Below are 11,640 nucleotides of genomic sequence, written 5' to 3' on the forward strand. Positions count from 1 at the left end.
CCCCTCACCCCTGCTTGCTCTCTCTGTCTCTCAAATAAATAAATACAATCTTTTAAAAAAAGAAAAAAGAAGTTATAAGCCTCTGGCAAGCTAAAATTGAGAACAAGACATCAAAAGGATGTTTGCCTCTATTTTTAGAGGTAAAAGTGGATATTTCATAGCCAGGGAAGGAGAGAAACAAGGAGATAAAATCCTTCACCTCAGATCACAAACCAAGGAGGTGGCAAAACTTGGTCTAGAATCCAAATACAGTGTCTAATGTTTAACCACATCCTACTGCCTTCCATTCAGATTTCTTTGGTTGACTGGTGTTGATGTAACCAAAAAGACATTTCTTCAAAATTCAACATTCCACTGATATTTATCGAGAACGTATCAAGGCACATGGTACTGTTTCAGGCATAGCATGTAGAACAGTAGATCAGATGGACAAGTTTTTGTTATGAGGGAGTTTACTTTCTAGCAAAGATCACTTTTCTTTTATGCTAAAAACCACTTACAACATATCAATTTTTAAAAAGTGCTTAAACACAAAAGATAATGAAAAAGACAACCATGGCTACTCTTCTTGAGATTTAATCTAGAATGGTCTTTTTCTATTGGCATGAACTCCATCAGGCTAGCGTAAGGACTTGCCACTGACTGTCAGCAATGGGCACAGGTGCCTGATTACCATTTTTGATAACTATGCTTAAAGGTATCATGACATTCAGTTACCAAAAAAAGTTTTATTAAATGCGATTTTGAGTTAAAAGAATGGCAATGGACTGGGCTATGTTTTTTCTGAATTAAAGTAGCATTCACACTATAATACTTACAAGTAACTTCTTGAGGCTTTTTTGTTTCTTCTTTGCAGAAGACCTCACGGGTCAGTTGTCAGAACAGCAGGTATTCAGCTCCAGTGCATAATGGATTGTCAATGGTGAGAAGTGTTTGGTAAGGAGACTCAAGGAATCATGGACTCCATGGAATATAGAGAATAATGGGTCTTCAAAAAGTCATTTGTTGACAGATTTTGCTCTTCTCATTGTATAGCACCCTGTGCCTCTCCTTCATATCACTTATTACAATTCATGTTAATTATATTCAATTACTTATTTTAAGAGATTTTTCTTCCTGGAGAAGCAACACAGTTACATGGTTCACAGCAATGACTCAGGGCCAGTCGATTATGGCTCATATCCTGCCCACACTACCTACTAACAGTGCAGCCTGGGACACATTATTAACTTCCTCTGTGTCAGTTCCTCATGTGTAAAATAAAAGCACCGCCTCACTCATAAAGTTATGTGAGATTCAGATGAGTTAATACCTGTAAAGTGCTTACAACAGTGCTTAGCATTTAATAAGTATTATGTAACTATTTATAAAATGAATAAAAATAGAATCTTTTCTGTGAGTAATAGGAAGAGGAAAACATATGTTAATGACTGCTAATATTCTTTCCTATAACTATTGTTGCATGTTGAGTTGTTCAATAAAATACTGTCTAATGAATCAATGAATAAAAAATTTGAGGCCAAGGGCGCCTGGGTGGCTCAGATAGTTAAGCGTCTGCCTTTGGCTCAGGTCATGATCCCAGCGTCCTGGGATCGAGTCCCGCATCGGGCTCCCTGCTCCTTGGGAGCCTGCTTCTCCCTCTGCCTCTCTCTCTCTCTCTCTGTCTCTCATGAATAAATAAATAAAATCTTAAAAAAAAAAATTTGAGGCCAAAAATGGTAAAAGGATCTACTCAAGATCATACATCTTAGTGCTATAGATTCTTCAGTGGTATAGTAGGGCCAGTATTACTATGGATTCAATGTATCTCCCTTGGTGCTACACAAACGTTTCATTTGACATGACAACAGCCCTAAAATTTAGAAATCAACTCTCTACCACCCAGATTAGCCAATTAGATTTGAAGAGGTAAAATAACTTATCCAAAGTCACAGAAATAGTTCAAACAGAGTCTCGGATCAAATCTGAGACATTGTGATGCCAAGTCCATGTTCTTGCCCTGCTACACAGTTGTACATTGAGAGAGCATTTGGTGATATCAGGCAGGGAAGATAGAAATCTGCAGAAGCATAAGAAAAAAAATATATAACAGGACATGTGCTAGAAGGATTTGTCTTTCTTTTTTTTAATTTTCTTTTTTTTTTTAAGATTTTATTTATTTGACAGAGAGAGACACAGCGAGAGAGGGATCACAAGCAGGGGAAGTGGGAGAGGGAGAAGCAGGCTTCCTGCTGAGCAGGGAGCCTGATGCGGGACTCGATGAGGGGCTCGATCCCAGGACCTTGGGATCATGACCTGAGCTGAAGGCAGATGCTTAACGACTGAGCCACCCAGGAACCCCAGGATTTGTCTTTCAAAAGACATCTCATCTCCTGGATTCCTTTCCAAGCCAACGTCAAGCCCAACGATTTTAGCAATATTCCACATTACTTGCTGACATCTTTTACTAAGGTCAGTTTATCACAAAACTAGAGACAAAGTTTGAAGTCAATGTAGCTCAGTCTGTAAAATACACTTAAGCAAACTATTAGCACTTTTAAAGTCCTGGATTCACAAAAAAATATAAGCTATTTTCTCAATGAGAAATTTAAGAGAGAATAACTTTAATTTGATGTTGCACAAATGTATTAAAATCAAGTAAAAATCATTACATTCATAGTCATAAATCTTGGTGTATAAATCACAACTCATAAGCCATGAGCTCAGATCTATGATTCTGGAAAGTAAAGTAGAATTGGGAAAAGAGCCTTGGACAACTGTTGACAATGATGCAAAACTACCCAAGGAATCCTGTGATAGGGCTAGGAATTCTCTGTGCCTGGAGAATGCAAGCAGCAAAATTTCCAGAAGGATGGAATTACACTGTGTCTATTCTTCCTGAAATGAGCCTGCATACTGTTAGACTCCATTTTATTGTGATGTCTTTTCATTAAAAAGATTTTATTTATTTATTTGAGAGAGAGAGAGCATGAGCTGGGGCGGGAAGAGGGACAGAGAGAGAGGGAGAAGCAAACTCCTTGCTGAGCAGGGAGCCTGACGTGGGACTCGATCCCAGGACCCCGAGATCTTGACCTGAGCCGAAGTCAGATGCTTAATGGACTGAGCCACCCAGGCACCCCTGTAATGTCTTATAATTAGATTATTGCAGGGCATATGGAGCAATAATAAGTATGATGCAACATGATCATAGTGAACTGTTCCTGAAAAGCATAAGAAAGTTTCTCTTATTTCTAACCAAGATCCAGAACATAGAGATACAGAAGGGTTTTGAGAAATACCAACATGCCAGGTATGGCAGCTACCGGAGCTACATATCATCTCCCTGAATAGCTCCAATCTACTCTTTATCATTCCCTAAGATAAGATATTTCCAGGCAAATAATTTGTGCTTAGCTGATCACACCTGGAGGTTGAATGAATTCTCCTCTGTCTAAAAACATTATTTTAGATTATTTTCATGGGACAATCACTCCCTAAAACCTGAACAAACCAGAGACGGTACCAGGGACAAAACCAAAACCTTGTTTCTTGTTTGTTTTATTTACAGCTGGATCCACTTTTTTGTCTTGTTTGTGACTCAATTTGCTTTGTCTGCTTAGCTTCCACATCTTAAAGGGATAAATTTAAGCTCACTGACTGTGGTATCAAAACACATTTCATATTATCGCTATAAAATCAACCCTTCACAGTAACTGGATCGCACGAAGTAGATTTCAAATTTAATTATAGCAATTAACCGAGGATTTTTTTTTCTGTTCCACCAAGTTCCACTCTCATTTATTCATAATTACTCCGGTAGCTCTTTGAAATTAAAAAACATGGTTATACAGAGGAATGATAGGTGATACGGCAAAAGGCCTAAGACTGGCTCTGGTCTAGAGAATGGGATTTTAGTCTCACCTGTTTCATTAATTGTTCCTGAACAGTAATGGGAAGGTTGTGAAATTTGATTAAATCTCCGTTCCTTTAGTCATAGAAAAGGGAGGTTGAACCAGATGACCCAAAGGACACTTTCCAGGTTTTGCCTTTTATGGCAACACAGCAAGCTGACGCAGTTATGTGCTTAGAGCTGATAAATGGGAGATCAACTCCACTTGCAAATGACCTAGAACTTGCTGTAAAAACAGAGAAGATAAACAGACTGAGAGGGGAAAGGCAGTGGAAATAGCAGCTGTAATTGAGATATTTCAATCAGGAAACCATCCGGGACGAACCTTCATAGAGTCTCTTCTATCCAGAGAGCATTTTGTCAGAGTGCTTAAAACCCTTAAACAACAGTCCTAGGAGGTAGGTGCTGGCCCATTTTACATACAAGGAGAATATTCCTTAAGATGTCACAGTCATGCTACTGGAAAAGACATATTGAACCCAGGGTCTGTCCAGTCTCAAAGCCAACGGAGTGCCTAGAAGTCAGACATTGTATTCTGAAACAAACAAGGAGGCAAAGTCAAACAAACAAACAAAAACCAGACCCTAACTCACAACATTTTATCAAAAAGCAGCAAGATCCTCTTCCACAGTAAGAAGAGCTCGTACTGAAGCCTTTTGGAAACTCTTTTGAGCAAACAAAAGTACATGTGAGCTCCCTGGGGCTGAACAGTGTGGCCACGGTGGAATGCTGTGGCAATATAAATTACAGAGAAGATGCTTGGCTTTTCATCTCATGCCCTCACCCACACATGTCTGTGGGATGAAAGTAGAAGTCACTGCCAGCCACCCGGGTCCTGGGGCTCTGACACCCTGTAATCGGCTCGCTCATTGTAACCTCCCTCTTCATCCACCAAATCTCCTCCTAGGGAGGCTTTATTGTACACATTTCACTTGAAAAACCTAAGTCCCATCGCAATTAATTTTGCCTTGAGAATTTCACAACATCCTTTGAGATCACAATAATCCCCGAGACTATTGTGCAATGGGGACTGGAATCTCTGGCCTAAATTATAACTTTGTGAAAGAAAGCAGGCAAAAGTGGGGAAATGATCTTGCTTAAAACAATCAAGTTGGGGTGAAGACAGGAGGCTGTTTAAAAGTGACCAGGAACCCTGCTAAAAATATTTCTCATCCGAGTTATCATGTTGAATGTTTGTATCTTCTTACACGGGTTTTCCAGGCAGTGTGTTTTTGCTTGCTATTTTGTTTTTTGTGTTTTCCCCCCCTCTGGGACATGCCTTTTGTGCGCTACCCTGACTCATCATTGTTCATTTAAAATAATATAAATAAGCAAATACATGACTTATTAAATGTGATGAGTAAGGAGAAAAGGGTGTTTGACTAGCCAACTCAGTCCCACATTTTAATTAAAAAGCATGTCTCGCACACCATCAATGTTTTCAAGTGACCTGTTATGACCGGTTCTAACAGCAAGCGTGTCGTTCACTCTTTCCTAATAAATTGGCAGATTATGCTAATATAAGAAAGGGAAGCTATCAATTTATGTGTGCCAGACAAGCTATTCCATTGATTTCGTAATTTATGATACACACTTGGAAGAAGAAGATGGCTAAGGACAGGGTTTCACAAACAGAATAAAATGTTACAGGAGGGTAATCAATTAGATGTAGTTGACAAATAGGTGGGGAAAAACATTGCAAACTATTAGGCTTTCTTAATGGCCACATACTCATATATTCGGTATCACTTTATATCTGTGTTCACCTTGTTCACCTTTCAACAGAGGGTCTGTGATAACAGCAGATACTTGTCAATTATTTTTTTTAAATATTTTATTTATTTATTTGAGAGAGACAGAGATAGTGAGAGAGAGCTCGAGCAGGAAGGAGGGGGAGAAGCAGGCTTCCCGCGGAGCAGGGAGCCCGATGCGGGACTCGATCCCAGGACCCCGGGATCATGACCTGAGCCGAAGGCAGACGCTTAACCATCTGAGCCACCCAGGTGCCCCGATACTTGTCAATTATTAAAATTAGGTCATTGACATTTTTCTTATAAGTATTTAACTTAGAGAGCCATTAAGATTCAATTAATTGGGAGCCAAATTTTCTTCCTTCGAGAAGTAAAGGAAACAGTATAAAATAGGGTAATATTAACTCCACCAATAAAGTTTTAAAAATCACTATATGACTTCTTGTATTTTGTTCCTATATAGGATTTTCTTCTAGAGAAAAATCATGTAGGTTATTTCATGTTCTTATAAAAATGAGAATTTGTGATAGCTGTTCCCACAGCTATTCCTGTGGGCTCACAGGAAAATCTGGGGGTAGATTTGTGGTCAGATAGGACAAGATGATTGTTTACTATACACAAAGTATATGTTATATCTTACATTTATAGTCTAATTAGTTTCTAGTTGTTAGTTAAAACATTAGATTTTGTCCTTAAATCCATTTTCAAAAACACATGAAAATCCTTTCATAAAACTGGAAAGTATATTTATGCTACATTACTTATGAACATGAGCAGAAATCATCAATTTGCCTATAGGTTTTGCTCATTAATCTGAAAACAGAAATACATCGCAGACAAAACAAAACAAATTAAACATTTAACCTTATACTTGTATTTAACCATTTTTATCTTACAGAGTTAATGCACGCCACATCATGCAGACACACACATACACACACAAGCATATCCTAACACCTAAGCGCAAGTCAGTATTTACCCAAAATATGTCAGAGCATCAGTTACTTCTGAAAATTTCTGGAAATCTTTATTATACTAATGTTTACATATTTCATAAATGCTTACATTATGACATTAACAGCTTTTTGTATGAAATTGTCATATAGTTTGTCATGATTCCAACATGGTGAAAAGATACATTTATTTATTACAAATGGTTTGAGTAATTTCAAGAACATCAAATATGATTTGTTCCCAATTGTTAGTGAGCTGACATGATTTTATATGCTATAAAATGACTCCATAATTAAGTTTTTCTTGTAAGTATAATCTCTAGATAATTTTTTTAACGATTTTATTTATTTATTTGAGAGGGAGAGAGAGAGAGCACAAGCAGGGGGGAGGGGTACAGGGAGAGGATGAGAGAAAAGCATACTCCCCAGGACCCTGAGATCATGACCCAAGCTGAAGTCAGATGTTTAACCAACTGGGCCACACCAGGTGCCCCTAGATAATTCTTTAAATAAGCAAAAAATTAGTTGTTTTCCAGGTAAAATTTATATATACTTTAAACATAATGAAATAAGACCATTTGAACGTATTCCAATTATCTTAAATCTTTTCCCAAACATTTGTGAAATTTGGGGGTTAAAGAAGTTTTGTAAGTACAGTATCTAGTCATCTTTCAGGATATTATTTTTCACTGTGGTTTTAATCTTCCTATACACCCTCAAAAAAGTGAGTTTCTGATTTGAAATAATATTTGTTTTGCAGCACATGCAAACCCATGGGATTCAGCTGATGGGTAAGGGTGAGAAATGTTGCTCCATCCATTGGCCATTGAATTTCTCTTCTTTTTTCATAAGCAAACAATAGTTTAAAATAAAATACAAGTTGGGACACCTGAGTGGCTCAGTAGGTTGAGTGATGGACTCTTGGTTTCTGCTCAGGTCATGATCTTGGGGTCGTAAAATAGAGCCCGGCATCGGGCTCCATGCTCAGTGCAGAGTCTCAGTGTAGAGTCTGCTTGAGATCCTCTCCCCTTTTCCCTCTGCTTCTCCGCACCATGCTCTCTCTCATTCTCTCTCTCAAATAAATAAATAGATAAATCTTTAAAAATAAAATATAAGTCGACAATATGTTATCTGTAAGAGTTACCAAGTAGATTCATATCCCCAAAAGCCACCTCTTACTGGTTTCACTGGTTTCCCAGTGGGAGCATATTTGTAATTCTGGATCAAAAGACCTTTTATGGAAGAACCATTCTTAAATGTTCACAAAGGCAGTTTTCCTGTTCAGAGTTAGTTCATGGAAATGCATCCTGTCTGCATAACACTCTTTAATGCTCTGTTACGGTTTGAAGCTTTAAATAACCCCTTCCAGATACATCTAGAGTCTAAAATTGAATTTATTTTTTTGCTCTCTCTCTTTTTTTTAACTTTAAAAAGAGTAAATAATATTACTAATTGACTGTGATATGATCCTTTAAAAAATATGTGGCTTTAACCTAGCCTTACAGAGGAAAAGTACAAAGAAGACTAAAAGAACAAGCGCATGGGAGAGCAATCACAGTTGCTCAGGTCTTGAGTTACATTGAACTTTGGTGGAATGAGTCCAAGATGGAATTAAATCCAAATGTTTCCTGCTTTCTTCCGTCTTAATAGCTTCCTATTTCCTTCATTTCATGTCTTCCACAGTTTTCACATTTAAAATTGTCATCTTTGAAAACACCGAGCATATTTATGGCATGTCCATTTCCTGATACATATTCCAGCCTATCATATTGTAGCAGTTGCTAGACAACAAAAGAGATTTGAGGTTTCTACATAATAGAGAAATTTAAATCAGGGAGGAAAGGGGACTATATCATGCCAACTTCAAAATAAATCTTCCCTCTTACACTAAAAGATATGACAATTATTTGTAAAGATTCTTCCATACCTGCATGATACACTTACCCATTAAATTGCAGAAACAAATCAAGTGGTCCAAGTTCATGCTACAGAGGCAATGAAAATACAGGATAACATGACAAAAGCAAAATAGAAGAAAATATTATGACTGTGATGATAGTTAATGTTTCCATGGCTAGGAGTCACATTAAGAGCTTTACTTATACCACATCATGTAAATCTTTCATAATGTGATAAGACAGGTACTCTCAGCCCCTGCCAGTTACATATGTTAAGTAACTGACCCAACTAGTAAGTAATAGAATCAGAATTAAGTTCAAGCAATTAGAGTCCCAGAATCACATTTTTCCTTTCTTCTTTGAGTCACTTCTGCAAATGTTATCCCTACATGCGGTTGCAAAAGAAGATGTAGAGGAAACAGCAAAAGAGGAGGAAGAGGATGGAGAGAAGTAGAAGGAGGGAGAGAAGAAGGAGGAAGTGAAAAGGAAGTTGGCATTTATTATCATTTGTGTGCAGCTTCTGACTGGAATCAAGTCAGACTGGCATTCTCTGAATCAATCATCATTATTTTGAATACATAGCTTCCCAACAGGTTTTTGTACAAAGATGAAGGGGGAGAAAGTGGAATGAAGAAGAGGAAGAGAAGGAAAAGCAGAAGAAGAGAAATGACCATTTTATCTAAATAAACACATCCACCTAAATCATACATCAGCAAGAGGATGTTTATAACCTCAGTACATTTCTTTTACTGCACTGTACAATTGTGTCCTCTTTCTCGAATTCAAATGTCAGTGTAATGGCTAACTAAAGTGAACAGGCTTTGTTTCCCAGCGATGAGCCAGCCAAGCAATAAAATGAAAATGAAAAAAGCTTCATGATGCTCATTTGTGGTACTTTAAACAGTGCCAACTGCTCCAACAGATGAATTACATAGAGTAGTAAGAGCAAGAAATCAACTGATTGGGTACATTATTTTCATTCTCTTTCTCTTTGAGAAAGAGAATTTGCCTTGATGTGAGCTCCCTCCTTCACCTTGACTCATTTTGTCAATCCTCCCATTTTTTCTCCTACCTATCAAGAAGGGAGAAAGGACAGTCTATGACTTGTCATTAAGTTTTTCTGCAGTTGCTTTCATGCTTTCCTCATCAGTGATGGAATTGATGAATGCTTTTGGACCATTCCTGGCATATGAAGAAGGGCTCTTTCTGCCAAAAGTTGAGCCCTAATCCAAGACAGGTAAAATGGCTACAGACCAGATTCCACAGAATAATTCTTATTTTCAGACTTTAAAATATCTTTCCTCATCAGTCAGCCACTGTTCTGGGAGCATATGCGCAGACTTCAGAAGTGCTATTTTTTCCAGTCTAATTTTGTTATAGTAGTGGTTGTTTTCAAATACTTTGTGAAACTACATCCAAATAAACATGTGGCAAAAAATAGAGATTTTCTTTTACAGGACAATTATCACATTTTACATTACTTCCGAAGATTACTCACCAAAGGTAATATTTAGTCATTTGCTAAATTATCACAAAAGGAAAATTATACTAATGTTAATTGAAGTATGGCTTTCTCTGAGAATTCAAACATGTGTTAGTCTAGTAATCTAATAAACTATCCTCAAGGTTGGACAAAGATTTTCATCTCTAGAATGTCAATTCCTTTATTTAAAAAAAAATTAAAGATTTTATTTATTTATTTGAGAGAGAGAGGGAGCAAGCATGAGTGGGAGGGCAGAGGGAGAGGGAGAAGCAGACTCCCCCACTAAGCAGCGAGCCCGATGTGGGGCTCGATCCCAGAACCCCAAGATTATGACCTGAGCAGAAGGCAGATGATTAACTGACTGAGCCACACAGGTGCCCCATCCAATTCCTTTATTGACATGTTTCTCAGCTACTAAGTTTAATCTACATGGCCCCTCTCTTAATATTACTATTTTTGTTATTATCTGGAATACACAAACATATTTGAATCTTAATCTGCACTCTGGAATAAAATTATATTTATAGCAGACCTTGTGATAACTATATGTTTTGAGGATAATTAAATAAGCAGGGGCACCTGGGTGGCTCAGTCAGTTAAGTATCTGACTCTTGAATCTGGATCAGGTCATGATCTCAGGGTCCTGGGATCGAGCCCCGAGTCAGGCTCCACTCTGAGCATGGAGCCTATTTAAGATTCTCTCTCTCCCTCTCCCCTCCTCCCTGCCTCTAAAAAAAAAAAAAGTAAAATAATGCGTTTACTTCATTAATTGCCTTCATGAGATATCTCCATCTGTATTCAAACTTTGCTAGTGCTAGGAAAATGCAGTCAATATTACTTCTATGTGGCTGAGTGTGCTTTTTTGCTCTTACTATATCTCTGTTCCCATTTCATGGATTGTGTCAAAGCTTTCCCTGAGAGTTCTGAAGTTACTTAACTTCAAAGATCGGGTGGAAATGTCACCACTTCCCGAAGTATCCAGGAAACCCCTCTGAGTCCGAGTAGCCTTTTCATTGTGGAAAAAGCAGGGGGTGAATGGCATTCAGATGGAATTTAAAGAAACCTGCTATGTCCCACAACTCTTGTTACAGATGTTGGATGGGGGCCTGCACTGAATCTATCGGCCCTCACATTCTTCTTTCCCTTCTTAAAAAGGATGTTCCAGATGGTCTGTATTAATGTGTATTTGCAATACTTTTGGCACAAGGTAGTGGCAAGATAAGAAAATGTGAAGTAAACAGAGATGAAAAAGAAAGCTATCAATGAAACAAAACCGGACTCATTTAGGTTCCTAAGTAAGACATTTCAGAGAATTAGATACACAAAAGGTTAATTAATTTATTTATAGTAGTGTCCCCCAGCTAAGTAACAAAGTGAAATACTGTAAGACTCAGACTTCTGCTTTTTATAGTGGAGTTGCTTAATAAATTTAATCTGGTCAACTTTGCAAGTACACATTCCTTTTGTTATTGGTCTTAATCACTTCTGATTCTGCCCTGTCATTCATAATTTTATTTCAAAAATTTGCATGATGTAATTTAGTTCCAGGCAGGTTGTACATGGTGTACTGAATCATCAGGTGATTGCTGCAGACCTACATGTCTTCCAAACCTGAGCACAGAGGTCAAGGACTTGTAAGATAGCTAGCCTTGTCCTTCCTTCTATT

At 37.8% G+C, this 11,640-nt stretch overlaps 1 long non-coding RNA gene across 2 annotated transcripts; it reads right to left on the reverse strand.

Annotated features, from left to right (window-relative positions):
- Positions 1-824: 824 nt before the first annotated feature.
- LOC135363922 (uncharacterized) lies at positions 825-4,564 on the reverse strand. Of its 2 annotated transcripts, none has more exons than XR_010410314.1 (3): positions 4,215-4,564; positions 3,901-4,115; positions 825-1,116 (listed from the first exon to the last, which is right to left on the reverse strand). It is a non-coding gene; the product is annotated as an uncharacterized LOC135363922 (long non-coding RNA). The 2 variants fall into 2 exon arrangements; XR_010410313.1 differs by having other exon boundaries at positions 3,901-4,141.
- Between the last annotated feature and the right edge of the window lie 7,076 nt (positions 4,565-11,640).

This window comes from Mirounga angustirostris, unplaced genomic scaffold (assembly GCF_029215605.1).
Source record: "Mirounga angustirostris isolate CCGP_5_RB_7025 unplaced genomic scaffold, mMirAng1.0.hap1 SCAF_3, whole genome shotgun sequence".
In the NCBI taxonomy this organism is placed as follows: domain Eukaryota; kingdom Metazoa; phylum Chordata; class Mammalia; order Carnivora; family Phocidae; genus Mirounga; species Mirounga angustirostris.